The sequence below is a fragment of the Leucoraja erinacea genome, chromosome 2 (genome assembly GCF_028641065.1).
Source record: "Leucoraja erinacea ecotype New England chromosome 2, Leri_hhj_1, whole genome shotgun sequence".
NCBI classification, from domain to species: Eukaryota; Metazoa; Chordata; class Chondrichthyes; order Rajiformes; family Rajidae; genus Leucoraja; species Leucoraja erinaceus.
Window position 1 is genome coordinate 103433603 of NC_073378.1, and position 26533 is coordinate 103460135.

At 43.6% G+C, this 26533-nt stretch overlaps 1 long non-coding RNA gene across 2 annotated transcripts in view; it reads left to right on the top strand.

Annotated features, from left to right (window-relative positions):
* The window catches only part of LOC129713243 (uncharacterized), a 39164-nt gene extending 12756 nt beyond the window's left edge, over nt 1-26408 (top strand). For both annotated transcript variants that reach the window (XR_008726201.1, XR_008726202.1), the window contains one exon: nt 23918-26408. This is a non-coding gene — a long non-coding RNA (uncharacterized LOC129713243). The remainder of the gene's footprint in view (nt 1-23917) is intronic.
* Nucleotides 26409-26533: the final 125 nt, after the last annotated feature.

Genomic DNA, 26533 nt, shown 5'->3' on the forward strand with positions numbered 1-26533 from the left:
CTCGCGACAGCTTTTCCACCTGATTGCTGGTCATCGCAGGGAGGTTGATTGGTCCGTGGACGCAACAGCGGCATTCGAGAGGGCTAAACAGGCACTGGTTGAGGCCACAATGCTCGTCCACCCACGAGAGGATGCCATGACCGCCTTGATGGTGGATGCTTCTGAGGTTGCGGTTGGGGCAGTGTTAGAGCAGCTCGTTGAGGGTTGCTGGCGGCCACTTGCCTTCTTCAGCAGGCATCTCAGTGGTCCTCAGCGTTGTTACAGCGCCTTCGACCGTGAGCTCCTTGCCCTGTATCTCGCCGTACGTCATTTCCGCTATTTTCTGGAGGGGAGACCATTTACTGCATTCACGGACCACAAGCCGCTAACCTTCGCGTTCGCCAAGGTATCAGACCCGTGGTCTGCACGGCAGCAGAGGCAGTTGGCGTATGTGTCCAAGTACACCACCTCCATCCGGTTTGTCGAGGGCTATTTTTAACAGGGTGGCCGATGCCTTATCAAGACCTGCAGTCCACACGGTTCTCCAAGTCAGTGAGGGGATCAACTATTCCGCCCTGGCAGCCGCTCAGCTTGTCAACGAGGAGATGGCTGCCTATCGTATATGGCGGTTTCGGGCCTGCAGTTGGAGGACGTTGTCTGTGGTCCTGCTGTGCGATGTCTCCTCTGGAGTTCCGTGACCCATCGTCCCCATCGCCTGGGTGGGCATCCCTCCATCAGGGCGACAACAGCCCTGGTAGCCTCCCGCTTTATGTGGCACGGGCTGCGGAAGGAGGTTGGACATTGACACTTGCATCCCGTGCCAGACCGCCAAGATGCAATGACACGTCCACGCGCCGTTGCAGGAGTTCCCCATTCCCCAGAAACGTTTCGACCACATTCACGTGGACATCGTGGGGCCGCTGCCGTCATCCCAGGGCATGACGTATCTATTCACCATTGTGGGCCGCTTCATGCGGTGGCCTGAAGCCATTCCGCAACAACCACCTGTGCTCGAGCATTGTTGGCGCACTGGATCGCCCGGTTCGGTGTTCCACTGGACATAACTTCCGACCGGGGGCCTCAGTTCACGTCAGAGCTGTGGTCGGCCATAGCACGCCTCCTGGGTGTTCGTCTGCACCACACGACGGCGTACCACCCGCAGTCGAACGGCATAGTGGAGCGGTTTCACCGACAGCTTAAGGGTGCCCTGAGGGCGCGGCGCACTGACCCAGACTGGGTAGATGCTCTACCATGGGTTTTGCTGGGGATACGCACCGCACCCAAGGAGGACTTGGCCTCCTCCTCCGCCGAGTTGGTGTATGGGTCTCCGTTAACGGTCCCTGGGGAGTTCATCCCGCCGGCACGTGGCCAGGTGGAGCAGCCTTTGGACGCTCTCCAACGTCTTCAGCAGACGGTGGGCAAGCTGGCGCCGGTGCCCACTTCTCGTCATGGGTCCTTCCGTCCGCACGTTCCCTCTGCTCTGGAGGACTGCCAGTTTGTTTTTTGGCGCAGGGATGCACATCAGACACCTCTACAGCGGCCGTACGAAGGTCCCTTTCGGGTCTTGGAACATGGATCGTCGACTTTCGTCCTGGACATGGGGGGTTGGCGTGAGACTGTTTCAGTTGCGCGGTTGAAGCCAGCACATATTGATATGGATCGGCCGGCGCAGGTAGCGCTGCCCCATAAGCGAGGGCAGCCTCTGTCTAGGGTACCTCCACCTCTGGCTACTTCGTCCCCCGCACTTGTTGATCCGTCGCCTGTTCCGGGGCCGAGCGTTGTGTGCATCCGGGCTGGCCGCCGTGTACGCCCTCCTGTCCGTTTCGTACCTCGGGTACTTGGGGGGGGGTGGGGTCCTGTGGCGGTCCCTGGGGGGTAGGCCACTCCTTGGATCATCCCCCTCGCCGATTGAGGGACAGGGCCGTTGGTCTGCCATGGGGTTTCCTGACGACACTCCCTAGGGGTTCTGACAAGGGTGTCGTGGTGTGTACTCTGACTGTTGGAATTAAAAAGCTTATTTTGAATCCGCCTGACGTCTGGTCTTTCCCTGACCTTGACCAGGCCACTACAACAGCACTTCATATTCTTTATGGGGAGCTTGGAACCCAATAGTATGAACATATAATTCTCCAATTTAATTTAATAACTCCCTCAAGTCCTCTCTTTCCCTGCTCTCCCTGCCACGATGAGGGGCATATGTTTCTCCCACCATAACCATATAACCATATAACAATTACAGCACGGAAACAGGCCATCTCGGCCCTACAAGTCCGTGCCGAACAACTTTTTTTCCCTTAGTCCCACCTGCCTGCACTCATACCATAACCCTCCATTCCCTTCTCATCCATATGCCTATCCAATTTATTTTTAAATGATACCAATGAACCTGCCTCCACCACTTCCACTGGAAGCTCATTCCACACCGCTACCACTCTCTGAGTAAAGAAGTTCCCCCTCATGTTACCCCTAAACTTCTGTCCCTTAATTCTGAAGTCATGTCCTCTTGTTTGAATCTTCCCTATTCTCAAAGGGAAAAGCTTGTCCACATCAACTCTGTCTATCCCTCTCATCATTTTAAAGACCTCTATCAAGTCCCCCCTTAACCTTCTGCGCTCCAGAGAATAAAGACCTAACTTATTCAACCCATCTCTTTAACTTAGTTGTTGAAACCCATGCAACATTCTAGTAAATCTCCTCTGTACTCTCTCTATTTTGTTGACATCCTTCCTATAATTGGGCGACCAAAATTGTACACCATACTCCAGATTTGGTCTCACCAATGCCTTGTACAATTTTAACATTACATCCCAGCATCTATACTCAATGCTTTGATTTATAAAGGCTAGCATACCAAAAGCTTTCTTTACCACCCTATCTATATGAGATTCCACCTTCAAGGAACTGTGCACGGTTATTCCCAGATCCCTCTGTTCAACTGTATTCTTCAATTCCCTACCATTTACCATGTACGTCCTATTTTGATTTGTCCTGCCAAGGTGTAGCACCTCACATTTATCAGCATTAAACTCCATCTGCCATCTTTCAGCCCATTTTTCCAAATGGCCTAAATCACTCTGTAGACTTTGGAAATCCTCTTCATTATCCACAACACCCCCTATCTTGGTATCATCTGCATACTTACTAATCCAATTTACCACACCTTCATCCAGATCATTGATGTACATGACAAACAACAAAGGACCCAACACAGATCCCTGAGGCACCCCACTAGACACCTGCCTCGAACCTGATAAACAGCCATCCACCATTACCCTCTGGCTTCTCCCATTCAGCCACTGTTGAATCCATCTTGCTATTCCTGCATTTATACCCAACAGTTGAACCTTCTTAACCAACCTTCCATGAGGAACCTTGTCAAAGGCCTTACTAAAGTCCATATAGCCAACATCCACTGCTTTACCCTCGTCAATTTCCCTAGTAACCTCTTCAAAAAATTCAAGAAGATTAGTCAAACATGACCTTCCAGGCACAAATCCATGTTGACTGTTCCTAATCAGACCCTGTTTATCCAGATGCTTATATATATTATCTCTAAGTATCTTTTCCATTAATTTGTCCACCACTGAAGTCAAACTAACAGGTCTATAATTGCTAGGTTTATTCTTAGAACCCTTTTTACAGAGGCGACAGATAGCACAATGGGCTAAAACAATGGAACAAACATGCGCTGCAGTACGCCAATCCTACGGCGGCAGGGGGACTATCCCCGTTTCTAATGACATTTGAAATATTTCTGTCATAGCCCCGGCTATTTCTACAATAACTTCCCTCAATGTCCTAGGGAATGTCCTGTCAGGACCTGGAGACTTATCCACTTTTATATGTTTTAAAAGTGTCCGTACTTCTTTTACTTTGAACCTCATAGTATCCATAGCTACTCTACTAGTTTCCCTTACCTCACATAATTCAATATCCTTCTCCTTGGTGAATACCGAAGAAAAAAAATTGTTCAATATCTCCCCCATCTTTTTTGGCTCTGCAGATAGCTGTCCACTCTGTCTCTCCAATGGACCAATTTTATCCCTTGTTATCCTTTTGCTATTAATATAGCTGTAGAAACCCTTTGGATTTACTTTCACCTTACTTGCCAAAGCAACCTCATATCTTCTTTTAGCTTTTCTAATTTCTTTCTTAAGATTCTTTTTACATTCCTTATACTCCTCAAGCACCTCATCTACTTCATGCTGCCTATAATTATTGTAGATCTCCCGACTCGGTCCTGGAGCTGTGGCGGAGGCAGCGACCACCCGCGGAGTTTGAGCCGTCGCCTCGGCGCAGAGGGAGAACAAAGAGGGAAGAGACAGAGACTTTAAGATTTTGCCTTCCACCACAGTGAGGAGGTGTTTGGTGAACTCACTGTGGTGGATGTTAAATTTGTGTTGATTGTGTGTTTTTGTCATTTTTTTAAAATTATATGTATGACTGCAGGGAAACAAAATTTTGTTCAGACCGAAAGGTCTGAATGACAATAAACAAATCTAATCTAATCTAAAATCTAATCTTTTTCCAAACAAGATGTCCAATTTCCCTTGAAAACCATCTTAATTTCCTCATTCATAATCCGACCCAAGTCCTATATTTCCCTTTCCCATCACTTTTCCAGTTTTCTTCCTCCCTACTCGCAGTCTAAAGAATGGTCCCAATTCAAAACGTCATCTGTCGATTCCCTCCACAGCTGCTGTCTGGCTTGTGGAAATCCTTCAGCCTTTTGTTGTTTGCACAACATAATTTGTGTTGCTATTATCATGGAACCTTGATTGGGTAGATTAATTTGATCAAGTTGAATGGTGGACTGGGATGGAGGTGCTGAATGGCTTACCCATCTTCATACTTAATCTTATTCACTTTTTATAGTGCTTTACATATTGGGGAAAGATTCTGAGTATTGCTAAACAAGCTGTTCAGCTGCTTTTCCTATATCTTTGAAAACTCTTATAAAAGTCACCTGGAACTTTTCTTGTGAAATGAGTAGACAATGCAATGCTAGGCTCTTCCCTTAGATTTACGTCAAAACACATAGTTTAAGGTCGTAATCAGTATTACCTGTTCTTTTCTTGGCAACTGAAAATTGATGAGCAAACCTAATAAATAAGGTGACTCAGGCAGCATCCTGTAGAACAGGATTCAGAATCCTGTAGAACAGGATTCAGAATCCTGTACAATAGGATTCAGCAACCTACAGCCCATGGGCTGGATCTGGTCTGTAACCCAAACTTATCCAGCCCACCAACGTATTTTTATTCCTGTCATCTACGCTTCTTTAGACTGTTTAATACTGTTGCCCAGCGACAGTGCGGTTCTGGCTCGAAGGGCCGAATGGCCTACTCCTGCACCTATTGTCTATTGTCTATTGACATAAAGACTTGCTTTAATGCTCCAAGCAACCAGACAGCTGAGAAGTTTCTAAGCAACCTTTCAAGGTTTATTGTCGAAGAAAGAGGGACCGAGGCAGTGAGATTTCAAAGTTTGACAATGTCGGACTGCAGAAACTTTTCTTTGTTAGATTTCTCCATTTAGTGAGGAATTCCAATGTTCTTCTGCAGACGGGAGTAGGAAAGTCGCGTTGTTTTTGTCGTTTCTAACACTTTACCCCTACTCCCATATCGTTTTGATCAGAGCAGGCTGCCTGGGCTTAATGAAGAGAAGGTACTTTTCACATCCGGCAGTTTCCGGAGGCTCGTAAGGGCTGTGAAAAGCCTCCCAAAAGCTGCTCCCGGCAGTGAAGTTGAGCGCGGGCATTTCTTTGCTCGGCTGGAGAAAACTGCTTCTGTTGCTTATTTGGACTGAGACTGACTCTGAGATTGCTCTTGAACTGAAACTGCTGATGTCCCAGGTGCTGGTTTTGTATCCTTGTCAGGATGGCGGAGGCTCGGTCTCGGACTCAGAGTTGCGGGTTTTGGCTAAGGCTTTGGTAGGATGAGGATGACTTGTTGACTTGATTTGGGGGGGAAAAAGCACGGGATCTCAGTCCAAACCAGGTACCGATGGAACAGGGATGCAATAACAAAGGGTCTGCATGATCTTTTCCAGAAGGATGTGATTGCCTCTGCCGAGGTTGCAAGGGGGAAGTGTGAGATTATATTAAAGTCACAGGAGGATGTGGCCCTAGCTTTGGAGAAGAGAATCATGGTGGGGGGATCTTTGTACTGGTGGAACCGTGGGTGTCATCGTGAGACCGGTTCTCCTGCGCTGCGTTCCCACGTTCATCCGGGATGCGCGCCTTCTTCCACACTTGGTTAAGATTGGGGAGGTGCGGTCTAGGCTGACTAGGCTTAAGCAGCCCTGGAGTGACTCGTGTCTTAAAGGGATCCTGAGTTTCAAGAGGCGGGTATTGTGGAGCATGATGGTGATCCCTACCGTGTGCATTGGAGTTGGGGAGAGGCGCGGTGTCATGCGTGCAAAGAGTTTGGACATTTCCACAGGGATTGTCTCAATCACCGGGCTGATTCCAGAAATCCCAATGCTGCGGCCCAGGAATCAAAGCTAAAAAATGGTCAATTCTTGAGTGGCCAAGTCAATCACCTGACCTGAACCCAATTGAGCATGCCTTTTACATGCTGAAGAGAAAACTGAACGGGACGAGCCCCCAAAACAAGCATAAGCTAAAGATGGCTGCAATACAGGCCTGGCAGAGCATCGCCCATGATGTCCATGAATCGCAAACTTCAAGCAGTCATTGTATGCAAAAGATATGCAACAAAATACTAAACATGACTACTTTCATTTACATGACATTGCTGTGTCCCAAACATTATGGTGCCCTGAAATGTGGGGACTCCACCACTGCTGTAATTTCTACAGGGTGAAACCAAAATGTATAAAAATGGCCTTTATTAAAATCTGATAATGTGCACTTTAACCACATGTGATTTTTTTTTTCTATTACAAATCGCAAATTGTAGCATACAGAGGCAAATAAATAAATGATGGGTCTTTGTCCCAAACATTACGGAAGACACTGTATACATAGAAACATAGACATTAGGTGCAGGAGTAGGCCATTCGGCCCTTCGAGCCTGCACCGCAGAATACCATATTCTTCATATCCTCAGCTGATAAATATCCCGCTTGAGCAAACACAGCGTATTAGGGAACAAATTGCACATCACCATGGAAAATATACTTCCTGATTCTCTGCTACAGTGCTGAGCCCTCAATTTGAGATTATATCCTTTTTGTTCTTTATTTTCACCACTGATCTGAGTAGTTCTTCTGTATCTGTCCCTTTAAATCCTTTATCATAATATGTGCAAGGTTTAATTGCCCCTCAACTTGGGGGAAATACAAAACAAGTTTATGTAATCTTTCTTCATAACCTAAACTTATAATCACCTTAAAATTCTGGTGAGTGTTACTCCTGTAGACAAGATATACTCCATCAAAAAATGGCTCAAAGTCCTGGTCAAGCATGCTTAGAGTTCTTTCTTTTTGCCCCCCCCCCCCCCCCCCCCCCCCCCTGCCACACACCCCCTTCCCTCCCCTCCCAACAGATCCCACTTAGTCTAAGCCAAAGTTTAGTTAGTATGTATTAATATTACCTCCATTTATTAACTATGGCGATAGATGTGGCCCACCATCCGCTCACAAACATGGGTCCTGGCCCCTATGCAGAACAAGGTTGCTGACACCTGCTGTAGAACATGGATAGGTGACGTTTTGGGGCTGGGCCCTTCTTCAGATGGTTCATTGTTTCTACTAACTAATAGGGTTAAATATATATATTTTTTAATGAGTTCTTAAGTGTTATTTACGGGCATATAATGATAAAACACTTAGACTTTGAGCTCAGATTTTCCACTAATCAAGATGTGTGTTTTGTGGGGTAAACACCCTGCCTTTATCAAATAGGGATGTGGAAATTGTTTGTTATTGGTTTCCAGGCTTTGTTGCAGCTACTTTTTTATGAATTCATTTTCAAAATAAATATTGATATAGGGAAGCTTAAACCTAAATAAGCAGATATACTGGAGACACATGAAACTGCAAATGCAAGAGAACATAGTAGGCAATGACTACAAAAAAGATCAGTGTGTCCACATACCATTATATAAATATACTAGACTAAGTGGGACCTGTTGGGTCCCAGCATCACACAGGAGGGCTGGTCATCCAACGCAATATTCCACCTCTCCACCAATTCTAATATTGGTGGCCAGTTGGGGGGAGGGGCTTTCTGGAGCGCTAGTATGGGTGTTGTGAGCTGAAGGGACTGGTTTCCAGAGGGCTAGTATGCAAATTGTGCGCCAAATGGATTCTTGGGCTGGTGTCTCCGTCAATCAAGCCTGTTGTGCTGGCAACTCACTCACTCACGGCTGGTGGGCTGGTAGTTGACTCACGGCTAATCCTTGAAATTCTATTTCAAGCAGGGTATAAGGCCACCAAATTCAAGTGCAGTTTCTTACCACTTCTAGCAGGGTGCAAGGCCACCAAATTCAAGTGCAGTTTCATACCATTTGAAGTAGGGTGCAAAGCCACTAAAGACAGCGAGTCGTGACCTCTCCCTCCTCCATCTTGCAGAGACCTGAGCCACACCCACATTTTCGGTTTTTATAACCCCTCCCCCCCCACCGGAAAAGGTGTCGCTTTCATGGAGTGATTGACAGGAAAGAGATTCTCAACATTTAAAAAAAAACTAATAACAGTTTTATTTTTCATTGATGGGAAGAATTCTCTGCACCTGCTCAGAGAAGGGGGACTGAGTAAGATGACCAAAAATCACAGCCGTAAGTGGTAGTGTTTCATCTAAAATCAATATACAGTGCAAACAGGAAGTAAGTGCATTTGCAGTAGTGCCTTTTAACTTCAAGCCAAAGCACCCACGCCCCCATTTGCAGTAAGTAGTGCCTTTCAACTTCAAACCAAAGCTCTCAAGCCACCACTTGCAGTCAGTAGTGCCTTTCAACTTCATGCCACCATTTGCAGTAAGTAGTGCCTTTCAACTTCATGCTACCATTTGCAGTAAGTAATGCCTTTCAACTTAATGCCAAAGCACCCAAGCTACAATTTGCAGTAAGTAGTGCCTTTCAACTTCATGCCACCATTTGCAGTAAGTGGTGTCTTTCAACCAAGTCACACCCAAGCCATAATTTGCAGGAAGTAGTGCCTTTCAACTTCAATGCTCCCAAGCCACCATTTGCAGTAAGTAGTGCCTTTCAACTTCAATTCAAAGCTCCCAATCCACCATTTGCAGTAAGTAGTGCCTTTCAACTTCATCCCAACATTTGCAGTAAGTAGTGTTTTTCAACTTCAAGCCAAAGCTCCCAATCCACCATTTGCAGTAAGTAGTGCCTTTCAACTTCAAGCCAAAGCTCCCAATCCACCATTTGCTGTAAGTAGTGACTTTCAACTTCCTGCCGCCATTTGCAGTAAGTAGTGCCTTTCAATTTCAAGACATACCCAAGCCAACCAGGGGAGGGGGGCGCTTTCTGGAGTGCTAGTATGAACCATTTTCGAACCAATAGACATTTTTTTTTGCAAGCTTTAGAATCAATAGACACTTTTTTTGCAAGCTTTAGAACCAATAGATATTTTTTGCAAGCTTTAGAACCAATAGAGACACTTTTTGCAAGCTTTAGAACCAATAGAGACACTTTTTGCAAGCTTTACAACCAATAGACATATTTTTGCCAGTGGGGTCGGGCGCTGAGGAGAGCTTCGTTGTGGAGCATGATGGTGATCCCTACCATGTGCATTGGAGTTAGAAACATAGAAACATAGAAATTAGGTGCAGGAGTAGGCCATTCGGCCCTTCGAGCCTGCACCGCCATTTAATATGATCATGGCTGATCATCCAACTCAGTATCCCGTACCTGCCTTCTCTCCATACCCTCTGATCCCCTTGGCCACAAGGGACACATCTAACTCCCTCTTAAATATAGCCAATGAACTGGCCTCAACTACCCTCTGTGGCAGAGAGTTCCAGAGATTCACCACTCTCTGTGTGAAAAAAGTTCTCCTCATCTCGGTTCTAAAGGATTTCCCCCTTATCCTTAAGCTGTGACCCCTTGTCCTGGACTTCCCCAACATCGGGAACAATCTTCCTGCATCTAGCCTGTCCAACCCCTTAAGAATTTTGTAAGTTTCTATAAGATCCCCTCTCAATCTCCTAAATTCTAGAGAGTATAAACCAAGTCTATCGAGTCTTTCTTCATAAGACAGTCCTGACATCCCAGGAATCAGTCTGGTGAACCTTCTCTGCACTCCCTCTATGGCAATAATGTCCTTCCTCAGATTTGGAGACCAAAACTGCACGCAATACTCCAGGTGTGGTCTCACCAAGACCCTATACAACTGCAGTAGAACCTCCCTGCTCCTATACTCAAATCCTCTTGCTATGAAAGCCAACATGCCATTCGCTTTCTTTACTGCCTGCTGCACCTGCATGCCTACCTTCAATGACTGGTGTACCATGACACCCAGGTCTCGCTGCATCTCCCCAGTTGGGGAGTTGGGGAGAGGCGCGGTGTCACGCGTGCAAAGAGTTTGGACATTTCCGCAGGGATTGTCTCAATCACCGGGCTGATTCAAGAAATCCCAATGCTGCGGCCCAGGAATCAAAGCTAAAAAATGGTCAATTCTTGAGTGGCCAAGTCAATCACCCGACCTGAACCCAATTGAGCATGCCTTTTACATGCTGAAGAGAAAACTGAACGGGACGAGCCCCCAAAACAAGCATAAGCTAAAGATGGCTGCAATACAGGCCTGGCAGAACATCGCCCATGATGTCCATGAATTGCAAACTTCAAGCAGTCAATATATGCAAAAGATATGCAACAAAATACTAAACATGACTACTTTCATTTACATGACATTGCTGTGTCCCAAACATTATGGTGCCCTGAAATGGGGGGACTCCACCACTGCTGTAATTTCTACAGGGTGAAACCAAAATGTATAAAAATGGCCTTTATTAAAATCTGATAATGTGCACTTTAACCACATGTGATTTTTTTTTCTATTACAAATCGCAAATTGTAGCATTCAGAGGCAAATAAATAAATGATGGGTCTTTGTCCCAAACATTACGGAGGGCACTGTATACCATATTCTTCATATCCTCAGCTGATAAATATCCCTCTTGAGCAAACACAGCGTATTAGGGAACAAATTGCACATCACCATGGAAAATATACTTCCTGATTCTCTGCTACAGTGCTGAGCCCTCAATTTGAGATGATATCCTTTTTGTTCTTTATTTTCACCACTGGTCTGAGTAGTTCTTCTGTATCTGTCCTTTTAAATCCTTTATCATAATATGTGCAAGGTTTAATTGCCCCTCAACTTGGGGGAAATACAAAACATGTTTTTGTAACCTTTCTTCATAACCTAAACTTATAATCACCTTAAAATTCTGTTGAGTGTTACTCCTGTAGACAAGATATACTCCATCAAAAAATGGCTCAAAGTCCTGGTCAGGCATGCTTAGAGTTCTTTCTTTTTGCCCCCCCCCCCCTGCCACACACCCCTTTCCCTCCCCTCCCAACAGGTCCCACTTAGTCTAAGCCAAAGTTTAGTTAGTATGTATTAATATTACCTCCATTTATTAACTATGGCGATAGATGTGGCCCACCATCCGGTCACAAACATGGGTCCTGGCCCCTATGCAGAACAAGGTTGCTGACACCTGCTGTAGAACATGGATAGGTGACGTTTTGGGGCTGGGCCCTTCTTCAGATGGTTCAATGTTTCTACTAACTAATAGGGTTAAATATATATATTTTTTAATGAGTTCTTAAGTGTTATTTACGGGCATATAATGATAAAACACTTAGACTTTGAGCTCAGATTTTCCACTAATCAAGATGTGTGTTTTGTGGGGTAAACACCCTGCCTTTATCAAATAGGGATGTGGAAATTGTTTGTTATTGGTTTCCAGGCTTTGTTGCAGCTACTTTTTTATGAATTCATTTTCAAAATAAATATTGATATAGGGAAGCTTAAACCTAAATAAGCAGATATACTGGAGACACATGAAACTGCAAATGCAAGAGAACATAGTAGGCAATGACTACAAAAAAGATCAGTGTGTCCACATACCATTATATAAATATACTAGACTAAGTGGGACCCGTTGGGTCCCAGCATCACACAGGAGGGCTGGTCATCCAACGCAATATTCCACCTCTCCACCAATTCTAATATTGGTGGCCAGTTGGGGGGGGGGGGCTTTCTGGAGCACTAGTATGGGTGTTGTGGGCTGAAGGGACTGGTTTCCAGAGGGCTAGTATGCAAATTGTGCGCCAAATGGATTCTTGGGCTGGTGTCTCAGTCAATCAAGCCTGTTGTGCTGGCAACTCACTCACACACGGCTGGTGGGCTGGTAGTTGACTCACGGCTAATCCTTGAAATTCTATTTCAAGCAGGGTATAAGGCCACCAAATTCAAGTGCAGTTTCTTACCACTTCTAGCAGGGTGCAAGGCCACCAAATTCAAGTGCAGTTTCATACCATTTGAAGTAGGGTGCAAAGCCACTAAAGACAGTGAGTCGTGACCTCTCCCTCCTCCATCTTGCAGAGACCTGAGCCACACCCACATTTCCGGTTTTTATAACCCCTCCCGCCCCCCACCGGAAAAGGTGTGGCTTTCATGGAGTGATTGACAGGAAAGAGATTCTCAACATTTTTTTAAAAACTAATAACAGTTTTATTTTTCATTGATGGGAAGAATTCTCTGCACCTGCTCAGAGGAGGGGCACTGAGTAAGATGGCCAAAAATCACAGCCGTAAGTGGTAGTGTTTTATCTAAAATCAATATACAGTGCAAACAGGAAGTAAGTGCATTTGCAGTAGTGCCTTTTAACTTCAAGCCAAAGCACCCACGCCCCCATTTGCAGTAAGTAGTGCCTTTCATATTGAAAGGTATCATCACCCGACTGCGGGGGTGATGTGCCGTTGTGTATGGCTGCTCCTCCTGCAGTCCGTCCTTTCACCCTTTTTTATTTTTATTTTTAGTCCTGTTCGTATAAGGTGTTTCTTGGAGGTCTTCTTTTATGTGGTGGGTGGGGGAGGGGAAGGGGGAAACTATTTTAACCCCAGTCCTACCTGGTCGGAGATGCGGTTTTTCTCCGAACCGCATCTTCGTCCTCTCTGTGCGGCCTACAGTCGAACTGGAGCAGCGCTGGAGCGGCGTTTCCTGCCGGGACTGCAGCTTCGACGGCGGTGTAGATGCTGGGACACCTACATGGACCTTACCGGGTCGCCTTGCGGTAAGCTCCGGGGCACTGTGACCGTCGACAGCACCGCGGAGCCTGGGATCCGAGATCGCCAGAGTCGGAGGTTCGGCCGGCGCGGCCTGTGAACTTTGGTCGTTGCAGTCTTCGGGGTGGAAGCGGCCGCTTCAGTCCAAGCCGCTGATGGATGTTCACCGACGCCGATGATCCAGCTTCGCGGCAGGAGGGCCTGAGAACACCGGGTTGGCTGAGGAGGCCAGATATAGGCCCCGACCTCGGGTGGACTATGAGGGGGAGAACTGGATATTTTTGGTGCCTTCCCTCACAGTGAATTCTGCTGTGGGGGGATGTTTCATGTTGATTTCTATAGTGTACTGTTTCTGTGTCTTTTTTCTTTTTCTCTTTTTTCTCTTTTTTTGATTTGTATGGATTTATTGCATTGATCTGTTCAATTAAATTAATCAATCTCTGTAAAGCACTTTGGTTCAAATACTGGTTTTGTTGAAAAGTGCTATATAAATAAACATTATTATTATTATTATTATTATTATTATTATTACTATTATTATTATATTTCAACTTCAAGCCAAAGCTCTCAAACCACCACTTGCAGTCAGTAGTGCCTTTCAACTTCATGCCACCATTTGCAGTAGGTTGTGCCTTTCAACTTCATGCTACCATTTGCAGTAAGTAATGCCTTTCAACTTAATGCCAAAGCACCCAAGCTACAATTTGCAGTAAGTAGTGCCTTTCAACTTCATGCCACCATTTGCAGTAAGTGGTGTCTTTCAACCAAGTCACACCCAAGCCATCATTTGCAGTTAGTGCCTTTCAACTTCAAGCCAAAGCAACCAAGCCACCTTTTGCAGTAATAGTGCCTTTCAACTTCAAACCAAAGCTCCCAAGCCACCATTTGCTGTAAGTAGTGCCTTTCAACTTCAAGCCAAAGCAACCAAGCCACCATTTGCAGTAATAGTGCCTTTCAACTTCAATTCAAAGCTCCCAAGCCACCATTTGCAGTAAGTAGTGCCTTTCAACTTCATCCCACCATTTGCAGTAAGTGGTGTCTTTCAACTTCAAGCCAAAGCTCCAAAGCTCCCAAGCCACCATTTGCAGTAAGTAGTGCCTTTCAACTTCAAGCCAAAGCTCCCAATCCACCATTTGCAGTAAGTAGTGCCTTTCAACTTCATCCCAACATTTGCAGTAAGTAGTGTCTTTCAACTTCAAGCCACATCCAAGCCACCATTTGCTGTAAGTAGTGACTTTTAACTTCCTGCCACCATTTGCAGTAAATAGTGCCTTTCAATTTCAAGACATATCCAAGCCAAGCCAACCAGGGTAGGGGGGAGCTTTCTGGAGTGCTAGTATGAACCATTTTAGAACCAATAGACATTTTTTTGCAAGCTTTAGAATCAATAGAGACATTTTTTTGCAAACTTTAGAACCAATAGACATTTTTTGCAAGATTTAGAACCAATAGACATTTTTTGCAAGCTTTAGAAGCAATAGACACTTTTTGCAAGCTTTAGAACCAATAGAGACATTTTTTGCAAGCTTTAGAACCAATAGAGCATTTTTTTGCAAGCTTTAGAACCAATAGAGACATTTTTTGCAAGCTTTAGAAGCAATAGAGACACTTTTTGCAAGCTTTAGAACCAATAGACATATTTTGCAAGCTTTAGAACCAATAGACATATTTTTACAAGCTTTAGAACCAACAGACATATTTTTGCAAGCTTTAGAACCAATAGAGACATTTTTTTTTGCAAGCTTTAGAACCAATAGAGACATTTTTTGCAAGCTTTAGAACCAATAGACACATTCTGCAAGCATTTTAGAACCACTAAGGGCACTTACATTTGAGTAGACGTGTTCAGTGTTATTCACAGCTCAGAAAAACGTGTCCCTCTGCCTTCCTCCAGCTTGCAGACACTGATTGAGGCACACCACTTCCTGGTTTTATAGTCCCTCCCCCCTGCCGCCAGCGGGGGCAGCAGAGAGAATGTGGAATTTTGTAAAAACATTAACATCTCTGTCATTTTTAATCAACGGGAAAAATCCTCGGCACACATTCGGCGGAGGGGGGCTCTGAGCAAGGTGGCCAAAAATGACAGCCATAGGTGGCGCCGTTCTCTCGGAAATCGCAGCACAGATGGCCAAAACCGGTCAAGAAGAGACTTTTAGTAATATAGATACACACATGAATAAATAAACTGATAAAGTGCAAATAACAGATAATGGGCTATTAATGTTCAGAGGTTTGTCCGAGCCAAGTTTAATAGCCTGATGGCTGTGGATGAGTAGCTATTCCTGATCCTGGTTGTTGCAGTCTTCAGGCTCCTGTACCTTCTACCTGAAGGTAGCAGGGAGATGAGTGTGTGGCCAGGATGCTGTGGGTCCTTGATGATACTGCCAGCCTTTTTGAGGCAGCGACTACGATAGATCCCCTCGATGGAAGGGAGGTCAGAGCCGATGATGGACTGGGCAGTGTTTACTACTTTTTGTAGTCTTTTCCTCTCCAGGGCGCTCAAGTTGCCGAAACAAGCCACGATGCAATCAGTCAGCATGCTCTCTACTGTGCACCCGATTTTAATTCGGTATAGTTTCATGAAATATACTTCTTGGAAATTTGTATTTCCATAGGAATTGCTAGGTTATGCAAATATCTCCAATATAATTAATTCCAAAAATGATAGAAGCACTTAACATGACACACTCTATCAAATCTAATCAAAATTTAAACATAAACCAGGAATTTCCATAAGATATTTTTCGATTAACATATCAGCATTGGCTGGGCCAGCAGTTAGTGCCACTGTGCAGACCTTCAGTGATCTGGCTTTGATTCTGTCTCAGATTATGTGTGTATAGGGTTTGCAAGTTCTCCTTACCACAAAGATTCCACTCAGGTTCTCCAGTTTCCTTCCCCTTCCCAAAGGCATGCTGTTTTGCAGGTTAATTGGTAATTGTAAATTACTGGGCAAGGGTGAGAGAATAGATTGCAGGGAAATAAATGAGGAGTGGGATTAATAGAATTTCTTTGAGAACTGGTTTAGATTCAAGGGCCCGATTGTCACAAAAAAAACCCAAAACAATATAAATATGATCGAGTTCCCAAATACACAGAATCCCTGCACTCAAACTGGGAAAACCATTAAGTCAAGTCAAGTTTATTGTCATGTGCACAAGTACAGTGTGTAAAGGTATGATGGAAATCTTGTAGCAGCCTCACAGGCACATAGATTCTGACAACGCACAAAAACATATCATTCAAGGCAATGAAAAGACTGCACAAGAAGACATTAATTAGTGCAGAAATTCAATGAGAAAACATGTTAATTGTAAAGCAAGAAGTAGTCCATATGTTCTGTTGTTGAGGTAGGATTCGGGTTGTGCAGATTGGCTCGGTAACCTAATGGAAAGTAACATTTCATGAATCTGGTGGTGTGAGCCTGATCCAAAATAGAGTGCAGTGATATTTTGCAGAACAGGTGCAGCACATTCCAAGCACAAAAGCACCTGGAAAACCTGGCTGATCTTTGTCATATTTCTGAATATATTTTTGCATTGAATTATTTATGTTTAATTTCAAATAGTACAGCCAATTGAAGTTTGTTAGAATATTTGATGGCTTACTAAATTGCTTTAAATTTATTATAGGAGCAGAGGCATACCATCTTTGTGATTACATCTATGCCAAATCATCTGAGATGTTAATGCCCAGGAATGTGAAACTGATAATTCTTACAATGTTAACTCCTGGTCTCCCAACTTCCCCTTTCTGAAGATATCTGCTGATTACAGTACCTTTTATCTGAAGTTTGTTGATGCTGAGTGAGAAATTGTTGTTGCGGCACCATTCAAACAGTTGTTTTATCTCTCTCCTTTACCCTGACTCATCACCACATGCGATTTGACCAACAACAATGGTGTAAATATTTATAGGATGCATTGGAGCTCTGCTTTGCTATGCAGTCATTGGTCTAAAGAGAGTAGAACGGGGGGTAAGCACACAGTGTTAAGGTGCATTTGTGTCGACGGTCAGGGAGGAAGAGATACTGTTACCGATCCACAGAGATTGAACTTTACTGATGAGAAAGTCAAGGATCCAGCTGCAAAGGGAGGTACAGAGGCTGAGGTTTTAGGACTTGATAATGAGTTTGGCAATGTAAAAAACTGAACCGTGTGAATGAGTAGCGAATTAATTTCACTGTACCTTCGGGTGCATGTGAAACAATAAAATTAACTTTTGACTTTGAGTGTGCAAAAATATATATTTTTTTATTTCATTGACAGCTAATTAATGGTTGAAAACATGGAGAACCAAATACACGCTTTAAAGCTATGTTAAGATGCCCAATATCCAAGATTTAAGAATGAAGCTTCATATTCCCTATTACAAAATTAGCAGATTTTTATGCAGATAACAGAACATTAAAATGTAGCTTGTCTGGCAGGTGCTGATGATGGCTGCCACGGTGCACTGCTCCTTGTTGTTTTGTATGTGTTTGTTCGTTTCTGTCACCTGTGAAAATCCCACAAGGATCACTTTCATGAGAGAGGTACTCATTAACATCAGACATTTATTACCTCCACAAGGCTGCCAACTTTGGGTGAGAGTTGAGAGTGAGAAATTGCGAGGGAGTGTAGCGGCTGAGGGGGGGTGGGTGTAAAACATTTATATATGGAAACAGGCCCTTTGGCAAATCAAGTCCACACCGACCAGCAATCTACCATACACCAGTTCCCTCTCCAAACCCCTCCGCCCTCCCAGGTGCTCTGTGTCCAGCTGGTGTCCGGGGGAGGTGATGGACAGTGGCCCGGGGGTCGGGCATCGGAGCGGAGCCTTAGCCCGAGATTCATCCCCGCGGCTCCGGAGGCGGCACCGACGCTCCCACTCATCCGGGCTGGGGTTAAAACTCCATGGGGTGTGGACAGAGCGGTGGGAGGTGTGAGCAGTGCCTCAGGGGTCGGTGCTGGGAACACAGCCGCGTCTCACCTATCACACCATCTGCAGAGGAATGTTTTTTTTTACCACGGGCCGGATTGGACCCCTTTGCGGGCCGGTAGTTTGACACCCCTGCTTTAAACCAATGCCCACTAGTTCTTGAATCACATATCCCGGGAAAAAAGTCTATGCATTCACCTTATATATTGGGGATGGCATCAACCAGGAAATTAGAAATGCGTGCAACAAAGGTAAAACAGTTATAATGGGTGACTTCAATCTACATATAGATTGGGTGAACCAAATTAGCAGGGGTGCTGAGGAAGAGGATTTTTTGGAATGTATGCGGGATAGTTTTCTAAACCAACATGTATCAGAACCAACGAGAGAGCAGGCTATTCTAGACTGGGGATTGAGTAATGAGGAAGGGTTAGTTAGCAGTTTTGTTGTGCATGGCCACTTGGGCAAGAGTGACCATAATGTGGTTGACTTCTTCATTTGGATGGAGCGAGACATTGTTAATTCAGAAACAAGGGTTCTGAACTTAAAGAAAGGTAACTTTGAGGGTATGAGACGCGAATTGGCTAAGATTGACTGGCAATTGATTCTTCAAGGGTTGACGGTGGATATGCAATGGAAGGCATTTAAAGGCTGCCACCATTGTTCATCCCAGTTTAGCAAAATAATAAATCAGGGAAGGCAGTGCATCCGTGGATAACAAGGGAAATCAGGGATAGTATCAAAACAAAAGATGAAGCGTACAAATTAGCCAGAAAAAGCAGCCGACCAGAGGACTGGGAGAAATTCAGAGGAGGACAAAGGGCTTAATTAGGAAAGGGAAAATAGATAATGAAAGAAAATTGGCAGGGAACATAAAACTGACGGCAAAAGTTTTTATAGATATGTGAAGAGAAAGAGATTAATTAAAACAAATGTAGGTCCCTTGCAGTCAGAAACAGGTGAATTGATCATGGGGAACAAGGACATGGCAGACCAATTGAATAACTACTTTGGTTCCGTCTTCACTAAGGAAGACATAAATAATCTGCCGGAAATAGCAGGGGACCGCGGGTCAAATGAGATGGAGGAACTGAGTGAAATCCAGGTTAGCCGGGAAGTGGTGTTAGGTAAATTGAATGGATTAAAGGCCGATAAATCCCCAGGGCCGGATAGGCTGCATCCCAGAGTACTTAAGGAAGTAACCCCAGAAATAGTGGATGCATTAGTGATAATTTTTCAAAACTCTTTAGATTCTGGAGTAGTTCCTGAGGATTGGAGGGTAGCTAATGTAACCTCACTTTTTAAAAAGGGAGGAAGAGAGAAAAAACGGGGAATTACAGACCAGTTAGTCTAACATCGGTAGTGGGGAAACTGCTAGAGTCAGTTATTAAAGATGGGATAGCAGCACATTTGGAAAGTGGTGAAATCATTGGACAAAGTCAGCATGGATTTACGAAAGGTAAATCATGTCTGACGAATCTCATGGACTTTCTCAAGGATGTAACTAGTAGAGTGGATAAAGGAGAACCAGTGGATGTGGTGTATCTGGACTTTCAGAAGGCTTACGTAAGAGATTAGTATACAAACTTAAAGCACATGGTATTGGGGGTTCAGTATTGATGTGGATAGAGAACTGGCTTGCAAACAGGAAGCAAAGAGTAAGAGTAAACGGGTCCTTTTCAGAATGGCAGGGAGTGACTAGTGGGGTATCGCAAGGCTCAGTGCTGGGACCCCAGCTATTTACAATATATATTAATGATTTGGACGAGCGAATTGAATGCAACATCTCCAAATTTGCGGATGACATGAAGCTGGTGGGGGCAGCATTAGTTGTGAGGAGGACATTAGGAGGCTGCAAGGTGGCTTGGATAGGCTGGGTGAGTGGGCAAATGCATGGCAGATGCAGTATAATGTGGATAAATGTGAGGTTATCCACTTTGGTGGCAAAAACAGGAAAGTAGACTATTATCTAAATGGCGGCCGATTAGGAAAAGAGGAGATGCAACGAGACCTGGGTGTCATGGTACATCATTCATTGAAAGTAGGCATGCAGGTGCAGCAGGCAGTGAAGAAAGCGAATGGTATATTAGCATTCATAGCAAAAGGATTTGAGTATAGGAGCAGGGAGGTTCTACTGCAGTTGTACAGGGTATTGGTGAGATTACACCTGGAGTATTGTGTACAGTTTTGGTCTCCAAATCTGAGGAAAGACATTCTTGCCATAGAGGGAGTACAGAGAAGGTTCACCAGACTGATTCCTGGGATGTCAGAACTTTCATATGAAGAAAGACTGGATAGACTCGGCTTGTACTCGCTAGAATTTAGAAGATTGAGGATGGATCTTATAGAAACTTACACAATTCTTAAGGGGTTGGACAGGCTAGATGCAGGAAGATTGTTCCCGATGTTGGGAAGTCCAGGACAAGGGATCACAGTTTAAGGATAAAGGGGAAAGCCTTTAGGACCGAGATGAGAAAAAGATTTTTCACACAGAGAGTGGTGAATCTCTGGAACTCTCTGCCACAGAATGTAGTTGAGGCCAGCTCATTGGCTATATTTAAGAGGGAGTTAGATGTGGCCCTTGTGGCTGAAGGGATCAGGGGGTATGGAGAGAAGGCAGGTACAGGATACTGAGTTGGATGATCAGCCATGATCATATTGAATGGCGGTGCAGGCTCGAAGGGCCGAATGGCCTACTCCTGCACCTATTTTCTATGTTTCTATATTCCCCTTATGGTTTTTACTCAACTCTAAAACAATTTTTGCTTTATTTTGAATTTCCAGCACCTGCAGATTTTGGTTCCATGAATGTCAAATGGAATAATTAGTACTGCAGTTATATTGGCATTTTAAATAGTTGACTTAAGACAATCAAATTGCTCGTACTTTACTCGAAACCTGCTGACAGAAAACTATTCTTATTGGCGAGTGTGGAGGAGATCTGGAAGCCTTGGGTGAATTGAATTGTTCGTGACTTTCTTTATTTAAAAAAAAAAAAATTATATATTTTTTTGAGCATGAGAAATTCTGTGATCAGCGTGAGAATTGCGTGAAATGCGTGATTCTCATGCTCAATGCGTGAGAGTTGGCAGGCCTGCCTCCAGACATCGTTCCGGATTTCTCGCACTCGCTGGATTATTTGGACATACTCGTCAGCAGGGCTGTGGCTTCATTCGAGGTCTTGAAACGGTGAAGGACCAATGGGAAGCGCTTTGGAGCACTCACCCGACTCCGACGACAAGGATTATGCACACCGCTCCGGAGTATATTCCTTGCAAATCTAGTTTCTCTGAACAACAGAGTGGACGAACTGCAACTCCTGCAGCAGACGAACAAGGACTTCTCTCAAGCCGCTGCCCTGTGCTTCACCAAGACCTGGCTGTGTGAGTCAACCCCAAACAATGCACTGCAACTGGCTGGCTTTCAACTACATAGAGCGGACTGCGAAGCAGAGGCAGTGGGAAAATCAAGAGGCAGTGGAATATGCTTCTATACTAACCAGGATTGGTGCAGCGACATCACGATACTGTCTAACTTCTGTTCTCCCAATCTAGAATCTTTCTTTAGAAACTGCAAGCTTTTATTTTCCGAGGGAATTTACCTCTTTAATTCTCACTGGAGTTTACCCCCCCCCCCCCCCCCCCCCCCCCCCCCCCCAAGCCTGCATCGGTGAGGTGCAAACGCAACTCACTGACCAGGTAACGAGGGTAGAGAGTGATTTCCTGGACTCTATTGACTCCACAGTCCTAAATGCCCAACAGAGGATGTACTTCCTGTGGCAGTTATGGAAACACAATCTGCACAGGCAATCGTGGTCCAATTCTATACTGCCATCGTAGAGTATGTCCTCACCTTCTCCATCATGGTCTGGTTTGGCTCAGCCACCAAGCATGACATCCGGAGGCTGCAGCAAAACGTTCGAACAGCTGAAAAGGTTGTCGGCTGCAACCTTCCCCCCTCATTGACAAACTGTACACTACAAGGGGCTATAAGCCAGCGGGTAAGATCATTTTTGATCCCTCTCACCCTGGCCACAAACTCTTTGAATCACTTCCCTCTGGAAGGCGACTCCGGACCGTCAAAGCCACCACAGCCAGACATAAAAACAGCTTTTTTTCCTCAAGCAAGAGCTCTACTTAATAACCAAAATTCTGTAACCTCCTTTTGCTCTGGTATTTTATTTCAGTCACATGTTTAAACTATAATGTTTTATTCTTAATGTTTTAATATTCATGTTTTATTCTTAATGGTTTACTGTATGTCGTGTTGTTACTTGCGAGTGGAGCACCAAGGCAAATTCCTTGTATGTGCACATACTTGGCCAATAAACTTATTCAATCATTCACGATAAATTTGAATAATCTTGTAAGCTAGAGGTACTGCAATATTATTCTCTTACTGTAGTTTTAGTTGACTGCACCACTTGAAAATAACCATAAAACAATTCAATATTCCTACATGTATTCAGAAACTATGACAGGTTAAATTATCAATCACTCCCCAGGTGATTTTGTTAAAGAGATACAGCCTGGAAACAGGTATTTTGGCCTACCAAGTCCATGATGATCATCGATCACCTGTCTATACTAGCTCCATGTTATCCCACTTGCTCATCTGCTCTCTTTTCATTAGGGACAATTTTACAGAAGTCAATGAATCTACATACCCACATGGCTTTGGGATGTGGGAGGACACCAGGGCATCCAGGGGAAACTCATGCAGTGAAAGGCAAAACGTGCAAACTCCATACAAGCAGTTTCGGAAGTCAGGATCGAATCGGGCTCTTTGGCGCTGTGAGGCAGCAGCTCTACCAGTTATGCCACTGTTTTCTTGTCAGAGTGTGCTGCACCTGTACTTCAAAATATCGCTGCACTCTATTTACATGTTAAACGAAGCAGGGTGATCTTTTGGCAACACTTCAAACACTGTACAGTTAATATTTTGTGTGAGCACCTTGGGAACAAAAGAGAAATCCTTGTAAACTCTTGCTGCAAAATACATTATAAACATGTGTGAGAAAAATATAGTTTCATTGGGTGCATATTACCTGGGCTATTTTGTCAATGTTCTGTTTTACCAGTTTTAGAAATCACAGCCGAATGTGGAAAACACCCCAAGGTCGAATGGCGAATCAAGATTTTAAAACAGTTTTACAAAATATAGGGAATTAATAATAACTGACAATACTAATGTAGAAATATAAATGGAAACTAACCTGAACTATATAATGGGTAAAATGTAATAATCTGCTTATAAGACTGACTAGCTCACATATAGAGATGACTAATTTTAGAATTAAAGTAGATAATACTGAAAGGATAAGTGATATGTAGTTCGTGTGAAGAAAGGAGAAGACTCAGGCACCTGGCATAATTCCAGGAGCCTGTTTCTGGTTAACCCTTACAGCTAACAGCTTACTTTTATCAAAGATATAACTAACTATAAATAATTAGTAGATGAAAGTGTTAGATAAATAAATTTCACAGTAGCTGAACACAGATCGGATACTGGCTGATATATATATATACACATAGATATACACACACACACACACACACACAGATATATAGATAATGTAACGGGTGAAATTTAGCTGAATTTGAAATGCCTTCTTAGGGACAGAATAATAAAAAGAGCGGAGCTAACAATACATCATCAATTTCGGAAGTCGAATAAATGTCGGACCCCACAGACGCGTGGGACACGCATTACAGTGTCGAACACTTCAGACACTGTAATTTTACCTGTCAAATTTTTTTTTTTATCACAATATGTCACTATTATGTGTTTTTTTTTTCAAGGAAAATCACAAAAGGGATCTACCAAGGAAGTTAATAATATAAACGCCCCCCAACTATCCAGAGTCCTGAGGTACGGATGCACCGTAATAAATAAAGGTACTAAAATCAGAGAAAATGCAAGATGATAAACAAAAGAAAATGGGAGGAATCACACTGTGTAGCTGGAATATAAGGGGTATTAATGAACCAATTAAAAGGGGCAAAATACTAGCTCAGTTGAAATCATATAACACGGACATTTCTTTTCTACAGGAAACGCAACTTAAACATCAAGATCAGATGAGATTCAGGGCGAAATGGATAGGCCAAACATTTCACTCCTCATACACATCGAAATCCAGAGGCACCGCAATTATTATTCGCAAAGGAATACCATTCAAATCAAAGAATATTATATCAGATAAGGAAGAGAGATACCTTATAGTCACAGGAGAGATTTATGCTACGCCAATCACTTTGGTAAACATATATGCGCCTAATTTTGATAATCCTCAATTTTTTAATAAAATCCTGAATAAAATCGCAGAATTTAACTACCAAAATGTTATAATTGGAAGAGACTTCAACTGTGCTTTAGATCTGTACTTGGATAAATCAATGCAAAAACAAAGAGGTAATATGAAATCTAAAACTAGTGAACTCTTAAATACATATATAAAAAATACAAATATAGCAGACGTTTGGAGAATCGCGAAACTGACTGGAAAGGAATACTCGTTTTATTCAATGGTACATAAAACATACTCACATATAGACTATCTCCTAATGGATTCAAAACTAATTCCTTATACTCTTAACCCTAAATACCACACCAATACGATTTCAGATTATTCCCCGCTATCTTTTGTTTTAAAACCGGAAGGAATCTCTATGAACAAATCATTCTGGAGGTTTAACTCGCAAATTTTGAAAGACCCACAAGGGAGTATATATCTAAAAAAAACAAATGGATCTATTTTTTGAGATAAATGATACACCAGATATTTTGCCCACTTTATTATGGGAATCCCTCAAAGCATTTATTAGAGGAGTCATTATCTCATATCAAGCTTTTCAAAACAAAAAGAATAAAAATGAACAAAGACAATTAGAAGAACAAATCAGACAACTAGATATAGATAATGCTAAATATCCAACTATGGATAAACATAATAACATTTTAATACTGAAATTTAAGCTAAATAAATTATTATCAGAGAAGATTATAAGATTATTCCAAATTACAAAACAAGAACATTTCGAATTTGGGATAAACCCCATAAACTTTTGGCACGCCAACTGAAAAAACGGGAAAAAGATCATGCAATTTGAAAGATTAAATCAGATAGAGGGGAATTATTAACACTACCTAATGATATCAATAAAAGATTTTCTCAATATTATAAGAATTTATACACATCGAAAACGCTAATAGACAATAATAAAGTTTCAGAATTTTTGAACGATTGTAACCTCCCAAAACTAGAATTGAAGGAACAAGAGGAACTGGGAGCACAAATTACAGCTAAGGAAATAGAAGACACAATAAACACACTTAAGAATGGAAAAACACCAGGACCAGACGGATTCAGTAATGAATTTTATAAATGTTTTTACGACACAGTGACCCCACGTCTACAGAAAATGTATACATTCGCTTTTAAAGAACAAACCTTACCTGAAACACTAGCAGAATCAACGATCACACTAATACTTAAAAAAGATAAAGATATAGAAGAACCAGGATCATACAGAGCAATTGCTTTGTTAAATACGGATCAAAAAATATTAGCGAAAATACTAGCTAGAAGACCAAGTCAATATGTCAGTAAATTAATAAATAAGGATCAGACGGGATTTATACCTAAGAGACACTCATTTAATAACCTGAGACGTCTGCTTAACATAATGCACTCTCACAAATCTCAAGAACAAGAGTTATCTATCATTTCATTGGACGCAGAAAAAGCGTTTGATCAAGTAGAATGGGATTATATGTTTAAAGTATTGCAAAAATTTCAAATGGGAGAGAGCTTCATCGCATGGATAAAATTATTATATAACAAACCCACGGCTAGAATATTAACTAATAATATACTATTGTGGCGGCTCCTAAGGGTCGTCCCATTATACTGCCGAACCCCTCGGCACAGGAGTGGTGCAGTCCGGAGGCGGTCCTTAGCCGGAGGGTATAAAAGGCAGGGTTTGGGTGCCATCTTTCCCTGGTTTCGTCTTCCCCTGAACCGGGAGGAAATAAAGAAAAGTGCTTCTCAAACTGCGGACTACTTGCCTCATTTTGAGACCCACGCACTACATTGGTGACCCCGACGTGTCGATTGACCGTTTAAAGCCGGCGCACCTGGACATTGACCAGCCGGTGCTGGTTGCTCAACCTCGGCCCCGAGGGCGTCCCCCCTCACGACTCCCTCCACCTGTCACTCCACCTGTCCTCCCGCCGGCCCCTCGACCTGTCCCTCCACCTACGCCCCCGCAAGCCCCGGGATCTGCTGACTTCCGCACGCGGGCCGGCCGGGTCGTGGCCCCAGCCAAATGGGCCGTGAAGTCCTGGATGTGGGGTACGGGGTATCGATCCGCTGTTGTTGCAGCGTTCAGCCGTCGGTAATCCCCACAAGGTCG